Source organism: Pteropus alecto, unplaced genomic scaffold (genome assembly GCF_000325575.1).
Source record: "Pteropus alecto unplaced genomic scaffold, ASM32557v1 scaffold238, whole genome shotgun sequence".
NCBI lineage: Eukaryota > Metazoa > Chordata > Mammalia > Chiroptera > Pteropodidae > Pteropus > Pteropus alecto.
This window is the reverse complement of record NW_006442104.1, coordinates 557,016-580,658: the sequence shown is the minus strand read 5'-3', so window position 1 is coordinate 580,658 and position 23,643 is coordinate 557,016. Positions and strand designations below refer to the sequence as shown.

At 51.7% G+C, this 23,643-nt stretch overlaps 1 long non-coding RNA gene across 46 annotated transcripts in view; it reads right to left on the bottom strand.

Moving 5' to 3' along the window:
* Positions 1 to 23,643, bottom strand: part of LOC102895780 — a 659,008-nt gene that overhangs the window by 614,401 nt on the left and 20,964 nt on the right. For 31 of the 46 annotated variants that reach the window (XR_003042515.1, XR_003042526.1, XR_003042522.1 and 28 more), the window contains exon 2: positions 8,112 to 8,260. The exons of 3 other annotated variants lie outside the window; for them this stretch is intronic. This is a non-coding gene — a long non-coding RNA (uncharacterized LOC102895780). Of the gene's footprint in view, positions 1 to 7,102; positions 7,770 to 8,079; positions 8,261 to 13,424; positions 13,513 to 18,305; positions 20,533 to 23,616 lie in introns of those variants that run through there. 12 more of the 46 variants (XR_003042506.1, XR_003042502.1, XR_003042507.1 and 9 more) reach the window with 12 other exon arrangements.

Sequence of the window (23,643 nt, the reverse complement as noted above, 5' to 3'; positions counted from 1 at the left end):
CACTTCTCACACCACGCTGCTGTGCCCTCCTCCTCTGCCCATGTCTTCCCCTCTTCCACTTGCGAGGGCCCTTGTGATGGCACGGGGCCCATCGGAAAAGGCAGGATCATCTCTCGACTCCGAGGTCAGCCTCCGGTCACCTACGACCCTAACACTCCTTGGCCATCTGACATCTGGCCAGCACAGGTCCCAAGGACCGGGATGTGAATGCATCTGGGCGGCGTGGGCTGTTACTCTGCCAACCACAAAAACATCCAGATTTGCACCAGGCCCCAGGCTGCTGCTCAGCACCCACGAACCCCCAGAAAAGCAGCCCCCGAGGTTGGTACCTACCACCTCCCGCCTGAGAAAGGCTGGCTGACCCTGATCTCGCAGTTCCCGAATGGTTCCAACCTCCAACCCCACCCCGGGGACCCAGCCCCAGCCTGTGGAGCAGTGACTCCCGCTTCGTGCCCCCCTCATGGATGGGGAAGGTGGCAAGAGCCTCGCCGAGGCCACACAGCTCCGCCCGTGGGCCTGGGACCGGGACGCGGGTCGTCACGCCCGCACACTCTCCACTGGCCCGCAGGAAGCCCAGGGGCACGGTTCGGTTCCGAATTTGTATGTCTAGCATCGTGGCGGGGTCCTTTCCAGCATGGTTGGGGGTGGGGGGCAGCCGCTGGTGGGCAGGAGGACCTCCAAATCTGAGTTCTCGTTGACTCCTCAGAGAATTTCCCAATGTTAGAAATTTTCTGCCACATTCAGCGTGTGTCGATTATGGAAACAGGGTTGGGGAGGGCGACAGGAAACCAACACGCACTGAGCACTTGCTAGGGGCCAGGACAGTTATCTAGTCACTGAATTGACCCACGAACACTGGGAGGGGGCCTAAGGAGTTCATTCGCTTTAGTGACAGGAGACTGGGTGTTTGAGAGCTCAACAGCATGCCCGAACTCACAAAGCAGGGGGGCTGGCAGCACCCCATCTGAGCTGGCAGGCTGTCTTCCCTCTACCAGGAGGCTTCCCCCACCCCTGTCCACTCAGGAACCAAGCATTCCTACCCACAGGAAAGCTACCTGACCACCTGACCACGTGCAGAGCAGAACATCTCTCCCTCCCTACCCGCAACACAAACCCACACCCCACCTGCAGCTTCTCCTGCCAGCACGATGGGCCCTGGAGTGGTGGAACCAGGGCTCTCGGTTTCATGCCTCAGCTTATGATGAACGAAGCTTCTTTCCCCCTCCAGGGCAGGCCCGGAGAAGCCACGCCGGCTGCAGAGTGTGGGTGTAGCTGAGCAGAGGGCACAGCGGCTGTCGCTGGGCACTCACCTAGAAGCCATTCCCAACCTTTCCCCTAGACGTCTGTCCTCACTGAGCCAAAATCACCGGGAATGACAGATGCCAGGCGTGAGAAGGTCCTACCACACCCGCTACCTTTGCTCTGCTCACCCAGACATCAAAGCAAAGCCCTGACCGCAGGTGTAAAGGGTCCCATGGGACCCGGGTCAAAGGTGGGGTCACGCACCCGGTCAAGTCCCAGATCAGCCATGTCCAAGCTGGACGGCCTTAGACAAGTCATTCTACCGCTCAGCATTCATTTCCAAGGACTGCGCCAGGGGCCGGGGTAACACAGAAGGTGCAGTAAGAGAGCTGGTCCCAGTGCTCAAGGAGATTTGAGTCCATCCGAGAAGCAGACATTAAACAAATATTCACACAAACATCCAATAAGTTAGAAGTTGCTGATGCTGGAAGCGGTCCATCGCCCCCAGGAGTTAATCTGGGGGGGTCCAGGTAGAGGTCTCTGAAGAGCTGCCATTTACCTGACATCTGAAAGTTAGGACTTTTATTTGTTTCTGAAGAAAGAAAGAAGGAAAGAAAAATAAGCTCCTAGGCAAATACCCCTTAAATGGGGACATTTAACGTGGGGACTGCCCAGATTAATGAGCCAGGTCCTGCATTCACTTGCAAAGCAGGATTTTGCCACCACAATCAGATGCAGATTTGTAAAGCAAAGTCCCCCAAAGAAATGGAGGTGCCCATGCCTCGGAGAGCATGCCTAACAAAGAGTCCCACGGGGGTCCCCACTCCCTACCCCCTGCAAACTTCACAAGTTAGTCAGACAGATCTTACAAATCAGTGAGAAAAAAACCTGCTAACACCCCAGAGGAAATGACCAGGTGACAAAACACAAACAGGCAACACACATGAGAAACAGGGTCAATCTCAACTGTACCAGAAGTCAGAGAAAAGCAACCAGAACACCGTTCTGTTTTGGGGTGCTGGCCTACTGCATAGCTCCATTGCCGCTGTCAGGTTGGCTGCAGCAATTAGGAAGCTCAAACCTTCTGAGGCGCCTCAGCGGTCCCCTCCTGGCCCCGTCTGTGGAGGGGCCACCAGTAATATAGTCCCCAAAAGAAATCTACAGGAGGTCTCGAGACTCCAAGACCCCCTCATACCTTTCGGGGGGCATCTGACAAGAACACGACCAGAGATGCATGAGAAGGTTTGTGTGTTCTAATGGGCAAAAGCAGACGGAACTCGGAATGGCCAGCAGCGCGGGCCTGGATTACGATGAGGACGATGACAGCGCAGCCGTCTGCAGGCACCAAGCGTGTGTTCTGCGTCGCCCCTGCCCTAGGTGAGTCACCTGGAACACCTGTCCTCACCTCTCCCTCGAAACAAGCCTGCATCGAAGGGGCTCGGCCCTGCTGGGAAGGAGAAACCAGCTACGGGGCACCTGTCCTGCACGAGCGCATGACGCAGGGGAAAACTGCTCCGAAACGAATTTTAACACCTCTGACGGACACCAGGAAATGGTCGTATAACCTTAAGTGAACAAAGTCAAGACATGACACCATGTGGAAACAGGATGTTAAGAGTAGCTACCGCTGAGGGACAAGGTTATAGGTGATCTGTATTTTTTCTGCTTTGTTTGGCTTTTATTTTTTTCTGCTTTTGATTTTATTTTCCGCTCATATTTTCCAGGATTTCTACAAATGTGCATGCTCAAGGGGGGGGGGGGGGAAATGTTTGCTTGCCTGTTAAGTTCCCCTCGATTCTGTGACTGGAGCCTGAGGGAAGCTGGACCTGAGAGGAGACTCAGAACCGTTCTGCCAGGGCACGACCCATCGCACGTGACTGGGGCACACCCTCCTCACAGCAGCTGCTCCCTAACCAGGCCCGTGACCAGAACTGTGGCCAACACATGGATGCAGAAGGAACCCGCTTCTGGAAGGGTCGGCGAAGGAAGTGAGCTAATACTGACCAAGAACACACTGTGTGCTGGGCACTGGGATGGCGAGACAGCAAAGATTTAACAAGTTTTTGCAGTGGGGCCTCTGGTCGGAGTCCATCGACCCCTTACAGTTCTACTAACTCAGTCTCGGGATCACCGCCCTCACCTCTGCCTCCTCTCCGTGGCCCACCAAGGGCCGCAAGAACCCCTCCATCCTCTAAGACTCGATTCAAGCAATTCTCCAGCAAAACATGCCCTAGGCCCCCCAAGATGAACCTCCACTGCGCTCCCTGCTCCAGGGGGCCCTGTTACTACGTCTGTCCTCGCACCTGGTGGACTGCGCTGAAATGACTTAGTCGCAGGCTCGGCTTCGCGGCTGAACGTGAACCCTTCAGAGCAGGGCCCGTGTCGCCTCTCCTACCTGTGCATCTCCAGAGCCAAGGAACAGGGCCCAGTGGGAAGAAGGGAAGGGTGACCGGATGGGAGAATGGCTGGGTGTAGTGAAGCACAGAGGAACGTCTGGGAGAAAAAAGTATGAAGGATGGAAGGAAGCACAGAAAAGAAACGTAGATGGATAACAGACAGAAGCATAAGAGAAAGGAGACAGGGTGGTAAAGTTACGAGGAAGAGGCGAGGGAAGAGGTCCCCAAACATACAACGGCGGCAGACAGAGAAGGAAGGCGCATGATGTATCCACGGTGACATCCCCCGAAGTTCACGACTTGACTGTGGGTCATCGACAGCCATCCCGAACACGTTTCGACGTGAAGGGTTCTCTGCACGGAGGTTCTCTGACCTCTGACAAGGTCACACGGGAGGAGGGAGCGAACGACCATATGGCGAAGTGGTAAACGGGAGACGGCCGCAGGAGCTGGCTCATCATTACCAATTCCTGTCTCTACGAAGCCTCCCTGTCGGCGGGCAACTCACCTGTCGGGTCTCCTCGAGGCACTCCCTCAGCCCCCAAGTTCCCAGAAATCCTTTCCCGACACGCTCCAACCTGAGCCCCCCCCCAGCCCTCCGAAGGTGCCTTTAGGGAGCAGCCGTTCCCAGTCCCATACCGCACCCCAGCGCCCACACCTGGGCATCAATCCTGCCAGGAGCCCTGCTTCCTGCAGCACCGACATCCACCGCCAGAACCTGCTCCTCCTCTCTGCACTCAGCCACCAGGTCCCCCTTCACGGAACTGCCTGGCACTTCCAGCAAGTCGCCCTGCCCTGGTCCGCAGTGCCTGAGGCACTGCCAGTTCTCGTCACTGCTGGCAGCTGCAAGCCAGTCACGGGGCCCTGCGTGAAAGGTGTTCACAGGGTTTTACGTCACCCATCAGCTTGTACAGCGGCAATATTTTTGGGGTTCGCCACACCCAGATAATACAAGCTTCAGGAGGGAGAGATGACACATTTAGGGAGGGAAGAGAAAGCCATTTACCCTCAGGACTTGTGACTCAGCTCCTTTACTTACTAGGGACAAAGAAACAGATGATTGTTGACGGCCTCCCATGTACCTGGTAGTTTATACATGAGAGTGTCATTCGACAACCTTTGACCTAGATGGTATCGCATCCATTTTACGGATAAAGAAGCTGAGGCAAGGGCAGGTTAAGTAACTAGCAGGCCCCCAGATAAACCCCAGATGACTCCACAGCCCAGGTCGGACTTTGCACTGGCTGCTCCAAGTTCAGCATCACCTCACGCCTGCTCAGTCCAGGGAGAAAGCCAAACGGGATTCAGTGGGGAGTCAGCCCTGTGTGAACAGTCCCCAGGCGAGCAGTGGACATTTCTGTCCCAACCTCACAGCTCCTTATGTATTACAGCCTGCACTATGCTGGCCACCTAGTAATCCCAGTGTCAGGGAGAAAGCAAGCTCAAAAGACAGACCGGAGCTCAAATTCTGACTCCATGGCCGGAAGCAAGATGCTTAACCCACACGCTGGTCCTTAGAGAAAAGCCTGGACCACCGTGCCTGGCCTGAGTTGGCCACAGGAAATGTTGGTTCTTATTCCTTCTTCCACTTCCTAATAAGATAAGAATCCACACTTGATCATTCTTTATGTTCTAAGGATGCAAGAATACAGTTAGGGAGTTGGACAGCCAACCACCAACTGAAATTGTCCAAAATGAGCCAGCCTACTAACTGTAAACAAGCATAGCATTAGAAGGAAAGTAATACGGTTTTTCTCCCATTTAAACATGCCATTAAAAATGAATCTTCGTGTGCAGCAACTAGAGAAAAAGAAAGAGACGAGAGCCCAAGGTCACAGCATCGCTCTATATTAGATTTCATTCAAAACGACGATATTGGCCTCCACCTATGGGCCAGCCACAGCTCTAGAATCCTGGACCTCTCCATCGTTCTCCTATAGAAGACTGCCCCGAGACTTTCAGCCAAAACCAGAAACCCTACTTCAGCATCTGGCCTTTCTGACAACAGTCAGTGTGTTTCTCTTCAAAAGGTGTCGGTTTCAAAGCTCTCCACCTCACTCCTGTACCTGCTGCAGGACGGAACCTCAGGCCAGGTAGAGACCTCACAGCCAAATTGTAGGTGTCCAGCCTGAGTCTTCTGGGCTTTTACACTTTCAAGATAATCACCGAATTCAGAGCCATGGGGCCTTTCTAGGCTGACAACTCTCAGAAACTGCTGGACGTTAAACTCTGTGATCTCGGCCGCTTCAATTCAAACCCAGGTCTCTTCTCCTCTCGGCCCAGAGCTGAACTTCACCAGAGTCCACCATACAAACCGATCTGCTCTGAAGATTCACTTGAAGATATTTCCAGATTATCAAAGTTTTTGATCACAGAAACCACACGATATGATATTCATTCATGCATTCATTCATTCGTTCAACAAAATTTTGGAGCACATGTGCCAAGTGAACGCATGACGGGGGAAAAAAGCAACAAAGTTAGAGTCAGAAAAAGTGGACCTCCGCCCTAGTGTGTGCCTAACTCACTGAGCATCCCTAGGGGAAATGTCCACCTCCTCTAGCAGACGATATCATCAAGAGTCTACAGCAGGTCCTGTGCATCTCGGTTTCCCAGTACTTAGTACAATGAAGGCACAGGGCAGGAACTCTCTGATATAGTAGGCTAAACAACTGAATTCTACAGTCTCAGTCAACGCCTCTATTGAATGGCATAACACAAAGATGGGAGACTTAAATGACATTAAATATGTGGCAGTACCCAGCACTCCTTAGCAGGATCTTGGTGGACTACTTCAGGGCTAGGAAATTTTGTCACAGACAATTAGAAGCACAAGACTCCACACTCAGCCTAAATGCTGGCTTGCCCCTTACTAGCTGCATGGCCTTGGACAAAAGACTGTCTCTCCACGCCTTAATTTCTTCATCTGGTAAATGGGCATGATGCTATACCTCCCCACTGTGTTTCTGTTGAAGATTAAATACGTTAAGATAAGAAAGCACTTTCGCACAGGCTGGCACATCGAAAGTGCCTGTAAAAGTCTTCTGCAGACACCCACCCATGCTTCTGAGTCACTCTGCAGGCCAGCGAAGCCCTACGCACATTCTCCATCACAGGACGCCCCATGCCTCGGCCTGTATCTAGAGTCAAGGGCGGGCATAAAAAAATTCTTTACTTCCAAGGAGAAAGGTGTAACACACATTCCCACCTTCCTAGAAACACAGGGCCCTTGTTTCCCTCACCGCTTTTGCTGGAAGGTGAGCCTAAGAACTATTTCGCATCTCTCTATTCTGACAGGAAAACAACAGGATGAGCAGGAATATAAAAGGCAACAGCCATGTGGCCTCCGCAGGGAGCCTGGGGGAGGGTGTGACCCTGGGAAACCGAGAGAGACCATCTTGAGGGGTCAACTGCCCAATTTCCTCACACCATGCCCCACCCCCCTCAGCCTCCCAGACGCAAACCTTTAGGGGTCCTCACTGCCAAGGCCTCCAGCTGCCTTCTCCATCCCTGCCTAGGAGGCCCACTGCGCAGCGTGCCCTGAGGGCTCAGCATGCAGGCTCAATCCACAGTGACAGCAGGGCTCCTAATGACGCCTTTGTTTCCTCTTAATAGTCTGCTTCCTGCACTGCTGACAGCTGACTTCCTCAGGGAAGACTCCAGCAGCCAAGTGGCCAAGGAGAATAGAAACAAAGAAAAGGACGAGAGAATGAAAGAAACAAATAAACCTGAGTCCGAGAATCTAATACGGTGAAGTGAGGTCTGGACATCTTGGCCCTTTCTAGCTCTGTGACTCTGAGCAAGTGTCTTCTGCTAAACCCTCAGTTTCTTCAACCACGAAATGGGTGTAAGGACAGTGCCCACTCCCAGTACATAGATGTCATTTTTGTACCTGCTCGCTCACAGTGACAGGAATGGTCATTTCAAGAGGCTCTCAAAATATGCAAGACACAGGAGATTGGCGGGCTCCCGCTGTGGCTCTGTCAGATGAGGCCAGGCCCTCTTCCCCAGGGATCCTGCCCACCGTTCCAGCCCCAGCTTGCTGAACCTGCCCACGGGTCTTTCCTGTAACTCAGCTGCTGACTTGAGTTCAACTCTTGGATTGTGAATCTCAAAGGGACGCAGGGGATCCTACGAGGCAGAATTAGGACGGCCGGTAAAATGATCAAGGTACAAGAGATCTCGGGGGTGGCCAGCGGCAGAGAGGGTCAAATGCCAATTCGGGCCCAGGAGGGTCCCACAAAAGACTCACTGTTGAAGACAAGACTGCCCCAGTGACTCAGAGGATGCACTTTGGGACAATGACTCAGCACCCAGTGCAGAAACGGGCAGGCGAGTGCCCCTGAGTTGCCTCCAGAAATAGGGGGTCCAGTGCCAGGAGGGCCAGGCGAGAGTCAGCTCAGAGGAATGCCCGCCCCCCCTCCGCCTACGAACTACTCACTGGGCTGGCATCCCGCCACGTGATCAACTGACCTGTCGCTGGGCCAGGGTAAACAGGCGGGGAGCAGGAGCTTCCCGGCCGTGGAGTGAGGTCATGCCTGCAGAGGGCGACTGGGATCTGAGGAGGGTGGGCGGCCCGCGGGGCAGGAAATGGCCAGAACGCCCCACACTGGTTTCTGGAGCTGGAGAGACAGAAGCCAGGAATAGAAATGAGGGTTCCCAGGACAGACCCGGGCAGGGCAGAAGCTCGCACCCTGGGGGACAGTGGGAGCCCACGGTGTAAATTATTCTATAAGGCGGTTAGAGACTTCATTTGCATCTTTTCCCTCCCCCCATCCCTCTCTCCTCGTCCTCCCACTGTTTCCTCTCCCTCTCTCTCTGTCCTGCAACTTCTCCTCTTCCTCTCTCTCTCATTCATTTCTAGAGACCTCAGTCGCGACCATGTTCCCAGCCTCTGCCACAGCCAGAAGCCCCTCAGACTCACAGCAACCCTGCCGGTACACTTTACCTGCTGCCTCATCTAAAACCCCGACCCTTTGAAATTGATACTGTTATGGCTCCTTATTTCACAAATGAGTACGTGGAGGCCCGAAGAGTGAATATCATACTGAAGGTCACACAGCTGGCTTCAAAACCAGGCAGGCTGGCACCAGGGTCCATTCACTCATCACTTAACATCACTATTTGTCCCAAAGGTCTCCGGCAGGGGAATGATGTGTTGAACAGAATTTAGATGACTGGTCCAAGACCCCCAAGCTTATTCACATTGGAGCGTCTCGCCCACGGGTTGCTGGGCTCATGGCCTCTTGCAACGGGATGCAGAGTTAGTGCACGGTGGTTCCGCCATGCCTCCCAGCTCTGCGTAGAAGCTACAGAAAATGCTCTATTCCAGCTATGGCCACTGAGGCTCCGTTTGGGACTGCACACCAAGTAAGCACTCTTCATTACAGCAATTACCGCCCTGACTCAGCCCCGAGAATTCTAAAACCAGAAATCAGGGCTGTTTTCCCGATGCCTGTGAGCCTGGGTATGGGTGACCCCAAGTCCTAGACGGCTGACCAACATGCACCCTGGATCCAGGCTGTCCTTGTAAAGCACCAGCTGAGCTAATTGTAGCGCTTGGAGAGGTAGGTGTGCCTGGCCTAAGCGACTCTGGAACTTCCCTTGTAAAATGACAAGAACAGAGACTCGATCACAGCCCAGGAGATCCGGGGTGGAGACACTTGATGGGTTCCTCCGTCGAAGCCCATCCACAAAAACTCGGGGGACAGAGCACAAAGAGCTCACAAAGACTCCTTGTCCCGACCTCTCTCCTGCATGGAGAAACCGTGGTCTGGACCATTTGGCCTAATAACCTGACTCAGGATTAATCCAGTCTCCTCTCTGCCGCTCCTGATACCGGTCCAAACTCATCCTCCCTAAAGGCTGAGACAAAATTAACCCCCACCACTTACCACAGAGACCTTCGTTCCCGGGACGGCGTCCCTTCGCAAGAGGCGGGAGAGGTCACATCCAGGGAACCACTCTGCTCGCTCGGGATTAGGCCACCACGGACTGAATGCCGATCGTGTGCCAGGCCCTAGGCTGGGCATTTTCATATCTTATCTCACCTAATTCTGACCAGAAACCTGCCAGACGCGCACTCCACCTCGAGCAGACAGAGGACCCAGAGAGGGTCTCGCGAGGGGAGTTAAGTAACCAGGTCACACAGCCTAGGACTGAGCTTGGATGAGGGACTCAGGATGATCCAGCTCTGTGGTCCCACATCACCAGAGTGCGTCCTGAAGGAAGGGAAAAACTGCCACGGAAGGACGCCAACCCCAAACGGCTCAGCTGGACCAAAGGAGGCGATCGTGGCAAATGAGAAAATTCCTCACAACACCCTTGGTCACCTCCCACCCCGATATTAGTTTTAGATTTGAAATTTAGGAGCGATCTCTCCTCTCATTTTCGGAATTGTTTCGATTCCTTCTGCATTCTTGTTTTACTGTAATATTTTCTGTAACAGCGTTTTCTTAATTTAAGAAAAAGAGACTATGACCACCACACCGGTGGGTCTACACAAGAGACCAAAGGACAAAATTCACATATCAATCATATTGCTCAATCCATGTGTAGACACTAATCACGTGCTCTGAAAACTGCCATGAGCTCCACAAAGATCAGGCAAACTGACTGTTCTTAATATCTGCAGCGCCCGCTCTGCCCTGGTCCACACCACTGCTACGCCTCATAAGATAAATCACAGCACCTGGTAACCTATATGACTATTAGTTGTTTCTTTTACTAGTTATGTTTCTGAGGGTCCCTGAACCCGGAACAGTGGCATCATCACCGAAAGATGTGCCACCAACAGGTACACGTGACCCGAGTGACACTGTAAGTCAAGCTTCAAACGCTGTACCACCACAGAGATGAACACTCCTTTACAAAAACTGACCTTTTCAACGCCTAAGTGCTACTCCCAATTACCTATCCTGTAAACCGGATGTTTGGTCACTGAGTTCTCTTCAAGGACAGTGCTCCTTTGCCTGACTGACCTTTAAAGAGGCCCACGGCCCCTGGCGGCCTGCACCAGCCAGGCAAGCCTGGGCCCATACTCTCACATGTGGACGCATGCACACCCACGGGCAGGCGCACACACAGTCTTCCTCCTGTCTAAGTTTTAAGTGTCCTTGTTCCTTCTTCCATCCCCTTTTACCTTTCCTGGCCTGCACAGCCTGGAGCATGATAAAAGATACCTCTCAGGGAAGACAGGACCCTAGAAGTTTCTGCAGAATTCTACCTTTATCTGATTGAAAACCAGTCTTTCCACCTCCTGGGTACACCTTGTTCTGAAAGCTGGGCCAGGCTGCAAGTTCTGCCTTATCCTAAACCCACTCGAAGGATTCGTGCCTAGGGGGATCCTGGGAGCCTTTCCACCCTTGGTTCACTCCCACTCCAGCCCCGGACTGCCCTCTGTGAGAAAGGAAAAGTCTTCTGAGGTCCAAGAGAAAGAACAGAAAACAGCATGGCTGCAGCCTTGGGCCGGCTCTGCCAAGCTAAAACCTCCCAGCAGTTACCTGCCGTGTGCTCCCCAACTCCACTTCCCCGTCCTTTCCATGCTCACCTGGTACCCCCTCCTCGGCCAGGCCGACCCACGCCTGGGCTCCCACCACTATGTACCAGGGGTGGGCACCTAGGCCCATCTGTGTGACCTCGCTGAGCCTGTAATATAGAAATAACTCATAGGATATTGAGAGAATCAAATGAGGCCATGTTTTTCCCACTGATTTTTAAATGAACTTAAGTTTTTTAGAACAATTTTAGACTTTACAGAAAAAAAAAAAAAAGTGGATTAAGTACAGCGAGTTCTCATACCCTGCACCAAACTTGCCTACTATTATCATTTTATATTACTTTGGTACATTTCTTAGAACTAACGAACCCTTACTGATATATTACTCTGAGCTAAAGTCCATACTTGATCCAGAATGTCTTAGTCTTTTCTTAACGTCCTTTTTCTATTCCAGGATCCCACATTACATTTAGCTGTCGTGTCTTCTTAGGCTCCTCCTTCTTAGCTGTGGCTGTTTCTCAGACTCTCCTTGCCACTTTTGAGGAACACTGGCCTAGTATTTTGTAAATATCTCTCCATTGAGAGCTGTATGAGCCGTGTTGATAGTATGCACCCTTGACGTGATGTGATACAAATGGCACTTTACCGCTACAGTTTTTCTTCCCCCAAACCTATGACCTCAATCTAATCACGAGACGGTCACGATTTTTTAAAATTAAATGTATAATAGATAATACGTCCGATACAGTTCAAAATTGAAATGATACCCAAAGACGCACAGTCAGAAAGTCACCTGCCGTCCTCTCTCCCACTCTGCCCTGTCTCACTCTTCAAAACACAGGCTGCCACTTGTGTTAATTTCTGGTGTATCCTTACAGAATTTGGGCATGTATAAATTCTTATATCCCGTCCACACGCAGACACTTGTTACGTGAAAGACTCTGCACTCAGCCTCTTCTGCAACATGTCCTGAGACCTGGCTGTGTCGTGCACATAGCGATTCCTCCTTTTCCACACTTAGCCCACTGTACGGGGAGGGGCCACTGTGTACAAAACCAGTCTTCAACTCGCAGACATCTGAGCTGCTCCCGATCTTTTACTACTGTCAAAGTGCTACTGTGACTAACCCTGGGCATCGCTCGTTTCACACAAACAATTGTAGGGTGGGGACGGATCTCAAACGCGAGCATGCCAGGTCACAGGGCACACCTATCTGTAGTTTGGATAGAGAAGGCCAAGGTGCCCTCTCAAAGGACTGTATCGACCTCCGTTCCCTCCGAAACTCAGGGATGAGGGTCTGTTTCTACACAGCTCTGTCAACGACTGAGCACGTCACTAACTTGGGGAGATCATCTTATGCTTAAGTGCCCTGCGAGATTCCTTTGCTGTGAACTGTCTTTATACCATGACGAGCCCTTCGATGCACATGTATCAGCTGCCGGCCGCCCGAGGAGGCAGGCGGTGAGAACACATCACGACTAGACAGCGGGACTTGGCCAAGGCCTCGGCCAAGTAAGACCTGTGAGTAGGAAAGATGGGAGGAGAGGGAAGGGCCTGGCTGGAAGGAGCCCCCCAGAGGAAGGGGATCCAAGGAGACCCGAGGAAACAGAGACTGAGGGGTCTGTCTGGCGGGAGGGTAAGGCCAAGGCAGAACAGATGCCAACCAAGGCCTCGAACACCAAGCCACAGAGCTGGGTCTCACAGCGCAAGTGGACGGCGTGTTCCAATCTCATTTTCTTTCTTCACATTCTACCAGCATTTTGAAACCGGTTACTTTTTTAATTTTTTAATTTTTATTTATTATTTTGTATGCTTTTATGCCCATTTAGTTCAGGAGCTCTCAAAGCTTTAGTCACCTGAACAGCCCTTACAAAGCACACTTACTTCCCAGCCCCGAGGGGTTCAGGGTGTATGCCAGACAATGGCTCCCAACTGGGTGATTCTCATGGGTGTCGCTGGTGAAGGACCATGCACCCCCCAGTTTTTCTCTAAAACCTAAAACTGTTCTAAAAGGTTGACGGGGTCAGGGCAGGCCTGCCCGGGCCCCCAGGGAGACCAGGGCTCAGGGTGGACGGGGAGGTGAGGACGCTTGGACACACAGGACTGCGACCCTTCCCGAGTTCTGTTCTGGAGAGCAAAGCACTGGCCCAGGAGCAACATCCACTCTGGAAGCTTCTCTCGCACTCGCAAATCTGCACCAGGCCTCGAGGCTGTGGATGGGGAAACGGAACATTCTGTCCCACAAATACCGCAGGTCTACAAAGGGTTCTCCCCAAGAGCAGAGATACCTGAGCAGTTCATCTGTGTCTCTGGGCAGTTCATCTGTGTCCCGCCAGCTGCCAGTGCTCTGGGTCATGTCACTTGCAAAACCTCATCCTGTAGATGGTGGATAGCAACGCTGAGTCACCTATATGTCTGTTCAGGATCAAGGGCTGGCGCTCTTACATCTCTAGATTCAAACAATACCTTTGTCCCTCCTTCCCTCGCCCTGCCAGCATATACCTGGTCCGGGCGCTCTCCCAAACCTCCTCCTCCTCCCTGCCTTCGCCCTCTCTCCTCCATTCCAGCCAGCCCATCGAAGAGACAATCTTATCCTGGGGCGCGCTTCCTCAAAAGCCCTGACGGGGCTCCTCTTTTCCCTTAAGGCTCAAGACCACACTCTTCACTCAGGCTATTCGCGCATCAATAAGCCAGAATTATATGCCCCTTCCAAGCTGTCCCAACAGCCCTCGCTCTGACCATCAGCTCCAAGGACAGGATCCAGCCGAGCACCCACAGGAAGCCTGTGCTCAGCCCCCTCCCCAAGCACCCCCCAGTGCCATACCTCTCACAGCATCCACCCTCCCCCACGCTCTTGTCAATTCCAACTCCACTTCCTTTAAGAAATCTTTTCCCACTACTGCAACCAGACACCCCACACAACAGAGTGCCTGCTGGCTTCCGGGCACTGTGCCGGGCAGTGAGAAGCGTATAAACACAGGTTCATCCCCAAGAAGTCCAGTCTAATGGGTGAGACAGATAGATATTCTACTGCAAGGGGATGAGAAGGGCTCTGGCTGCCTGTCCCAAGTCTAGAAATCAGGGAGGACTTCCTAGGGGAGGTGGAAATTCGGTTGCATCTTTAAAAACCAAAGAGGATTACAGCTTACAGGAGGGTCACCGGGCTTGTAGAAGCATGGGAGGAGGAGAGCCGAATTTGGAGGGTCTGGGGCAAGAGAGAAAGGGACAGAAGCTGTATGCGCAGCATGAGCTCCAAAGAACAGGGTCTCAGATGAGGGGGTCACGGCTCTTCCCCACTGCTTCGCACACGTTATTTCAGACCCCTCAGGAGGCTGCAATCAGAACTGTCTTCCCCGGGCAGCTTTCTATTCACAGGGGCACTAAATTCAGCTAACCGATGCAAATGGAGCCTGTTAAAAATGTAGACATGCACTGATAATTCAGAGGCCAGAGGCTCCCCAAAGGACCCGTGAAGAATAGCAACCCGCCCCCAGCCCTGCCTGGAGTTAGCAGCTTCAGAAGACTCGGCCAGGCCGAGAGGCAGTGCTCTGGAAAGGATGGGGCTTCTCTCAAGGAATCTGCAGCGAGTTCCGCGTGAGCACCGCGAGTCCGCCCAGAAGATGAAGGATTCCAAAAACCATACACAAAAGCCAGTGTCACTCATAAATTGTTTGATTTGTAAACACCTGGCCCATTACAAACTCTTCCAACCGCATCACCTGTTTTCGTCCTCACAGCGACCCTGAGGGGTGGGCAGGGTTTCTCCCACCTGTCTCATTTGCAGATCAGGAAGCTGGGGCTCTCATTTGAGGACTTACTTGGGCAGACAACAGAAGGTTCCAGAAAGAGGATTCTGACCTGGCCCTCTGGCCCTATGATACTTGCTAGAACAGCACAGACCCCTGGAGGCCACCTTGTCCAACTCCCCTTTAATAACCCAGGGAAGGACAGAGGGGTCCGTGACTTGCTGGTGATCGAGCTGGATGGGTCAAGATGCCAGTGTCCTAAGAATGATTAAAAAGCTGGGGACAAACCAGAGCTTTTCTGAAGCAAGGGGGAGGGCATGTAAGCACTGGTGTCTGCAGGCCTGCCTAGGACCTGTCTGGAAGGAGTACGGGGCCGTGACCCCCGGGGCCCTGAGTCCAGGAGCAGCGCCCTGTGCCTCTGAGACACTCCATCCCAGGAAGAGTCCAGAACGGCCGCGGGAGCGAGGTGCTGACAAACACAGCAGAGTCCCATGGACGGGCAGAACAGTTTTTCAGCTTTTTTCTTTAAAAACCCCAAATGGATAAAAGGTAACAGGAAAGGCATAAAATTCCAAGGATGTAAACATAAGCCACTCCCATAGAAGTCAAACAACTTTAAACATACAGGATAAAAGGTAACAGGAAAGGCATAAAATTCCAAGCCACTCCCACAGAAGTCAAACAACTTTAAACATACGAAAGAAAAAGAAAAACCAATAACATAGTAATAACTTTAAAATAATATAAAAATGCACTCGTGTGCCTTTGCAAGTAAAAACACAGTATACGTCTCTTTGGTCAGGTGACGGGGTGGCAAACGACTGCTGTGGAGCACACGGCTCTGGGGTGAAGAGTCGAATCCCACCGCAATCCCACCGCGATCCCACCGCGATCCCACCGCAGGCCCAGACGGTGTTTAGCCTCGTGCCTTCGATTCTGACTCGCATCAAACGGGACCCATCGCATCTGCCTCCCCTTCCCCCGCCCGTGAGGTGGATGAGATCTGAGTTGCAAGGGAGTGCACTGGACGTGCACCGGACGCTGGGGTGAAGAGTCGAATCCCACCGCAATCCCACCGCGATCCCACCGCGATCCCACCGCAGGCCCAGACGGTGTTTAGCCTCGTGCCTTCGATTCTGACTCGCATCAAACGGGACCCATCGCATCTGCCTCCCCTTCCCCCGCCCGTGAGGTGGATGAGATCTGAGTTGCAAGGGAGTGCACCGGACATGCACCGTGTGCCAAGCCCCTGGCCTCACTCCCCAGAGATCTTCGATGTATATCGTCCCCATTTCATAACGGTGTAGACTGAGTCTCAGGGACATTAAGCACTTTGCCCCAAACCACCCATTCCCAGACGAAGCTCTGGGGGACACTAAGGTGAAAAAGACAATTCCTGCCTGCAAAGCGTTTCCAGGCTACTTGGTCACGGCACTAGAACCAGACAGAACCGGAAGTTGTCTGAGCCCCAGCCCTCCCTCCTCACTTGCTCTCCCACTGGAGATGGATCTGGGACCCACGAGTGTGCCCCTCCCCCCGCCCCTGGGCACCCTGTGAGAACCAGCTCCCCAAGGGACATTCGGCCTGAGAAGCCATAGCAGGCAACATTTCGTGCCCGGGCTGGGAGGGACCAGCTCACTGCCATTGTCCTCGGGGAACCCGGGCAGATGGGAAAGCCTCTGAGTGCCAGGCACAGCCCGTAGAGTGGCGGGAGTCCCTGTGGCCAGGGCTGTCCCACCGAGGTGCGGCCAGCGCAGTAAGCACATGACCTTTGCCCCTTTGGGGCCTGTCTCCAAGCATCGCGCACTATTTTAAGGCCCTCCGAGATCCAAACAGGATTCAGGGCTCGCCAGGGACCGTCTGTAAAAGTTTTCCACTGGAACAAAGATTTCAGTGCTATAACTCAGAGCGTGACTGTACAATGGGATCTGATTATCAAGAGTTCCAGAATATCCTCTTCAGAGAAGCACCCCTCCTTTCTCCTTCCTGTCGTTTAAGGCTGGCAGGCGCAGGGCACGTAGAGTAAGCAAATGCTTCAGACAGGGGGGTGTTGGGGTAGAAGGACCTCTTCCTCCCCTGGGGATGGCTCTGGGGCCCCTGTCCACGCTCACCATAGAGAGAGGCTCTATCCTGCTGGCGGTGCCAACAGTTAAATGCATCTGCCCAAACCCTCCTCTGCCTTCCACTTCCCTCCAAATAAAGCCCAAGGGCCCACGTGACATGGACCCTCGCCTCTGGGATCTCGCTGGCCGCTCCGTCACCTGCTCAGCCCATCCCAGACACAGAGCCTCCTCACTCTCGGGGTTATGCCCTTGTTACCTCCTCCCCCCAACTCCAGTTCAGGCTCTGGCCTTCTCCACCTGAGCCTGTGCCCAGCAAGTAGATACCTCTGGGATCCTCACTGAGCCCTGATGCACTGGCTGTCGGCTGAGCTCAGCCAACGGGAAGCCACAAGCAGGAAGTCAGAGTGCAGAAGGAGAGAAGCTCAGGGTAGAAACTGTGGGGGTCTCTCCACAGCAGGAGCGGGGTCCCCCCACACTATAGCCCCTCCAAGTGGCCCTGCCTCCACCCCCCCTCGCAGGGAGGGGCCGGCATGCTCCACCACGCTGGTTCCTTAACCCTCCCCGCCCTCCGTCCATGGCCCCTTCATTCTACCCTCCTCTGCTGAGACCACAGGACTCTGACCCGTCCAGCATCTTCCTGACTGACCTGGGTGTTTCCTGTGCTACTGCCGGGCCCATTCCCCAACTTCACTCGCGTCTGACTCCCCGCTCTGCCTCGCTTTTCCCCACAGTACAGATGGCTCGCTAACACACTCTAAGTCCCCGCCACCGTAGATACAAGCTCCATCAGACTTTGTTTCACTCGCTCTGCTTTCGCGGCACCTACAGCGGGGCCAGAGGAGTGGTCAATCCTTGTGAATGAATTGGTCAGCAGACATTAATAAGACAACTCATTAGCTATGGCCTTCGAAAGGTCAACAGGTATTTACTGGGTGCCCACTGCATCCCACATTCTCCTCCACATGCTGGGAACATATGGTGGCCGACACAGCGACGTGCCAGCCCCCATTCAGAAGAGCACCTTCCAATTCTGGCCTGTTCAGGCCAATCCTGCCCTGAGTGTCTGTGACCTAGCCTGGAGCTTGAATGTCACTATCGACAACAAGCTGTCTGCAAACACTCAGTCTGCCTGTCAAAACCCTCCTGGTGTCTGAGTGTACAGTACTGCTGTCTCAGGCCATCTGCATCCTCTGCTAGCCAGCTGACTTCAGATGTTTGCAAACCAACATGAGTGGCCATCTGATTAGAAGTGGGAGCTTAGGTTCCTCTGTGCCCCGTGCTGGCTGCTAGTGACGACCGAGGACAACAGGGTTGACGGAAGTCAGGAAGGATGACTTCATACCCCTGCTTAGCCACTCACTGGCTACACGACCTTGAACAAAGGACTTGACATCCCTGAGGCCTCGGTTTCCTCATCTGTAAAACGGGGAGACTTGTCTGTACTTTGTCCAGGGCTACCATGAAGAAACTCTGCTTGTAAAAAAAGCCTGGCACAAAGCAAAAACACACAAAAGAAAAACATGGACGCTATCATTACGTGTCTGAAGAGCAAATGCTGGGGTGAGTTTCCGATGCATTATTTTTAATAGCAGGCATATGTGGGATGGAGTGGGAATCAAGCTCTAAGCTAGAAAAACGTTGAATATATTTAGTTACTCCTAAGGACCTATTTCTGTATCCTTTTGGACATATATTTCATGAGAAACTTGCTCTTTAAAGAAAAGATGACTTTTCTCTACTGGGAGGTGTTGCCCTGCTGTGTACACAGGGAACGTTATGACAAGGTATCCCGGTATTATGAGAAGGTGAGAGCATCATGCCTACATGCCTGTGTAGTTTTAAATAAATGCCATCACTTCAGGATGTTAAACGTTTGTCCCAGTTAAGGTCCTCCTATAAAAACATCCATGGAGCACCTTGCTCCAGCTTTAATTCTCACTCGTGCTGCAAGTCCATCCATCATGGGTCCACTGGGGGCTCTGCTCTGCAGGGTCCTCCTCATCCTGATGGAGCACCTGTGGGTCTGGAACCCTCCACGTGCCGTGTAGCTGAGGAAAAGCTATGCCCACACACGGAGCGCTTAAAGCTTCCGCCAGGAAGTGACACATCTCTGCTCACCTTTCATTGGCCTGAGCATGTCACGTGGCCTGGCTTGCTTCAAGAGGGAAGGAAGTATCCCCGCCCATAGGAAGGGGAGCAGCCTAGGACAGGGATCCCTTCTTATTTCTCTTTCACCCACTCACCTAGCACAGTGTCTGACAAAGCTTGAAGACATTCAGGAATGTTCCTTGAATAAATGACCAAATCCTTCTTTGCACTTGACTCTCAGAGTCTGTCTGTTCATGAGACCCACAAGAAAAGCCAGGCCCATCCTGGGTGTATTAACCGAACATTCAAGCTCCCAGCCTGTGGAGCCTCATTACTCAGGTTCAAGTCCCAGCTCTGCCTTTTATTAGCTGGGTGATCTTGGGCCAAGTTAGTCCAGTTCTCTGTGCCTCAGCTTCTTCCTCTCTAAAATAGGGATGGTGATGAGTACTTAGAACATATGACTGTTATGAGGATGAAATGAAGTAATTGATGGAAAGCACTTAGGCTAGTGCCTGCCACTAGTAAACATTCAAGAAATAGAAATTATTACTATGACTACTATCAGAGTCAGGTCCTTTTAACCCCAAATGGTCAAATTTTTTATTAAATTCATTGGGGTGACATTGGTAAATAAGATTATAAGTTTCAAGTATACAATTCTATAACACATCACCTGTATACTGCAGTGCGTGCTCACCACCCAAAGTTTAATTTCCTTCCATCGCCATTTATTTGATTCCTCTTTACCCTCTTCGACCTCCTCCTGACCTCGAATAGTTTGAGCTGAGTCCCATGCTTTAATTCTTCCACAGTCCTCCAAATGACAAACCTTCAAACAACAACTATTTGCAATGGATATCCCAGGAAATTATACAGGAATAATTTACACTAATCTTACCCATGGCCTCCTAAAAACAATAAATCAAGAGAATTTTTCAAAAGTCCATTTTCCAAGAGCAATGGTTCACAACCATGATGAAGTTTCTAATTTCCACTTAATTTCCAGTATTCAAAAAAAAAATATGTGTTAAAACGATAAAATGTCAACTGCAATCACTCAAAAGTTTGAACTGTGTAGGTTCAGCCTTGACCTGACCCTCTACAGTCTGCATTTCAGTATTCATTCATTTTTCATTCATTCAAGAATATTTATTAACCCCCACTATCCATCAGATAACACAGAGAACAAGAAAGACAAAGTCCCAGCTTCCACCCTCTAGTCCAAAAACAAGAAGAAAAATAAGTTAATATTTTTTTACACACAGTGATCAATGCCACAGTCGAAATCAATAGCATCCGGTGATTCAGAATCATAGAGATTGGGGAAGGGGCCCGTTAGATGCGGTGATCTAAGGAGGTGACTAAAGTTGGGGTGAGGAAGGACGAGCCTTTCAAGAAGCTGGGGGAAGAGTGTCCCAGGAGGAAGGACCAAGTGCAAAGGTCCTGTGACATGTGGAATAGGGTATCAGGGACTAACTCAAGACCGGGGGGCTGGGTGGGAGGGCAACTAGTTGAGGCTGGGAGACAGGCAGGGTCAGGCTGCTCGGGATTTCATCCGAGCAGGGAGTTGCAATGAGAAGCCTGGGAAGGACTGAAGTAAGGGCCGTTCCAGGGCTCCACTGGTTAATGTACATAGAACGGGTCATAAGGGGGCCTTGGAGGAAGCAGACAGACCAGTTAGGCAGATGCTACACATGGGCAGTGAAAGACTGGAGGCAGAGAGGAGACTTCAGAGGGAGAATGGACTAGACTCTGGTACTCAAAATGAGACACAGGTCCTTGATTTTGGTGTCACCTGTGAGCTTGTTAGAGATCCGATTCTCATGCCTTGCCCTAAACCTCTGGATGCCGGGTCAGCAATCGGGGTTTGAACAAACCCTCCAGGTGTTTCTGACATCCACTAAAGTTTGAGAAGCAGTAGATCAGATTATTGATAATATTAAATAACATAATATTCCCCTGGACTGTCTTTATACCTCTCCAGCCAGATGGACCCAAAGCCCTGCAGCCAAGATGCTGAAATCCACGAGGCAGTTTCTAGAAAAAAATCTGTCCATGGGGTTGATGTCCACTTGCCCTGGCTGAGGCTGGCCCTGGCCAGGTTCCGGAAGATGGGAGGGGACAAGTCTGAGCAAATAGAAGGGAAATGGCATTGCTTGCCAGAGGGCTGGAGCAGAGGGCTGGAGGGGGGCGGGGGCACTCACTCCCCTGAAGCCACTGTCACTGCAGCTGCATTCCAGCTTCAGGAAAAGAATGTAGGCCATCCTGGGGCAGGACTGTCCTGAGGCGGAAAGGATTACGGAATGCCTGCTATTGACCAAAACTGACCTGTGGAATCTAACTAATCTTTCCACAACCCTTGTGGCACCAGCCCATTGATTCCCTTGGGCTCGGCAGGGCCCAGGGGATTACATGCGACCGGCAGATGACAGAGCCAGGACTTGTGTGCAGAGGCCATAAAAAAACGATTCACTTCATAGGCCTTGGGGTTAGACTTGCCTCACAGACTCCGAAGCATTCTGTTTTCTCCTCCTTCCTCTCAGCCTAAGCGTCACTCATCATCTATGGGGACACAGCAGAGACCAGGGCCCAAAGTGGCCCCAAAAGGACAAACAAAGAATCACAGAATCTAGAATGCACCCTCTTCTCTCGACTTGCTTGGCCACCACCCTGACCAGGCCAACAGCATTCTCCCCTGTAATAAAGCGACATGGCCTCCCCAGCCCCATGCTCCACCCCTCCTCACTGCCTGGCGCTTGATGCTGTCCTGCCTGCTCTCCATCCACCAATCCACGGCACCGCCCCACCCGGCTTCTGCCATCGGGCCCTCCTTCTGTTCTTCAAATACAGGCTCATTCCCATCTTATTTGAGAAATATCTATCCATACCTCCGATAAATGACAATCATAAACATACTAAATGCTGTCATCTGCTAGGATGTCACCTGCCATAATATGCTACTAGGTTGAATGTCCCCCTCCCCGAAATCCACGTGTCCCCAGAACCCCAGAATGTGACCTTACTTGGAAAATAGGGTCTTTGCAGAGTAATTTGTTAGGATAAGGTCATACTGGATTAGGGTAGGCCCTAAATCCAGTGACTGGTGTCCTTATGAGGAGAAGCGAGGACACCAAGACACACAGGGAGTAGACAGAGTAATGATGGAAGCAGGACTTGGTATGACGCAACTATAAGCCAAGGAACGCCAAGAGCCAGCAGCCACCAGAAGCTCGAAGAGGCAAGGACAGATTTCTACCCCAGGGCCTTTGGAGAGAACATGGCCATGCTGACATCTTGATTTTGGACTTCTGGCCTCCAGAACGGTGAGAGAATGAACATGTATTGCTGTAAACCGCCCAGTGTGTAACGATTGGGTCCGGCAGCCTTAAGAAACTAATACGGCGTCTCATAAATATTCTCTCCCATCCATGCCCCAACCCGTCAAAGGCAGAATTCTTGTCCCCACTGTACAGATGGGAAACAGATGACTCTTTGCTCAAGTTCACACAGCTAGCAAGTGGCAGAGCTGAGATCCAAACCCGGCTGGACTCCGGAAAATAGGTTATTTACACGGGCCTACGCCGTCACCCTCTTTTTATAGAACAAATGCAAAAAATAATAAATAAATATACAAATAAGAGGCCTGAAAAGCAACACCTGAAAGTCCTATTTGCTTAAATAAGGCCTCTGGCAGCTCTGGTCACGAAGGGTTTCTGGGAAGCTCTGGATACCAGCAGGAGAGTCAGAGGCCACCAATGGCTTCTAAGAAGAAACTTCAAGGTGGAAGGAAGCTGAATTCTGCAGTTGTAACATAATTTTTTTTTTTTTTTTTTGCTGAAACCACCTCATCTCCTATATATATATTTACAAGGTTTCATTATATGCCCTATGCATTAATTATTTTTTTTTCTCATCACAGAGTCCTTTGTCGTCCCTGACCTAAAACATTATTATTACACTTGGCTCTGATGCTAACGAGCTTACCTTCTGAATAGGCAGTCTGGGCAAAAGATCCAAAAATCTTTAACTGGTTGAGGAGCAGAACTTGGAACAGCAGCTGGCATGTAATTATTTTTAACAGGAAAAAATAGCCCATCTTGTCAGCTTTCCATTCCGAGCAAAGACAAATTGGCCACAAGCACACACTTAAAAGGGTGAGTCTGGTGGGCATGCATCGCCCTTTCGCTAATTCACTGAACTTAATCAAGATGAATGCAGTCGTTTACTCCCTGTGGATGGACTGTCCTCAACGTCCCTCTCTCCCTACCTTGAAAGGGAAAGTTGGCCCATCTTGGCTCCCCAGACCACCGGTGGAGAGGTTTCACGCAAGTTTTCTAAAGCTTCGGTGAAAACAGGGCTTGTTTGCTTTATCATTTAAATTTCAAAATACTTCCCTGGCCAAGGAGAAATGCAAACACCCAGGGCTTGCCCTGCCAGGCTGACCGGAAGAGAAGCCACCAGGCTTCACGTCTGGGAGAAAAATAAAAGCCCCACGCTGTGTGGCTGCTGTGGCTGCTGCTTCTGTTGCTGCTGCTGTTTGTTGTTGTTGTTGCTGCTGCTGCTGTTGTATCAACAAGTCTTACCTTCCCAGGACCTTACAGCCTCTCCCT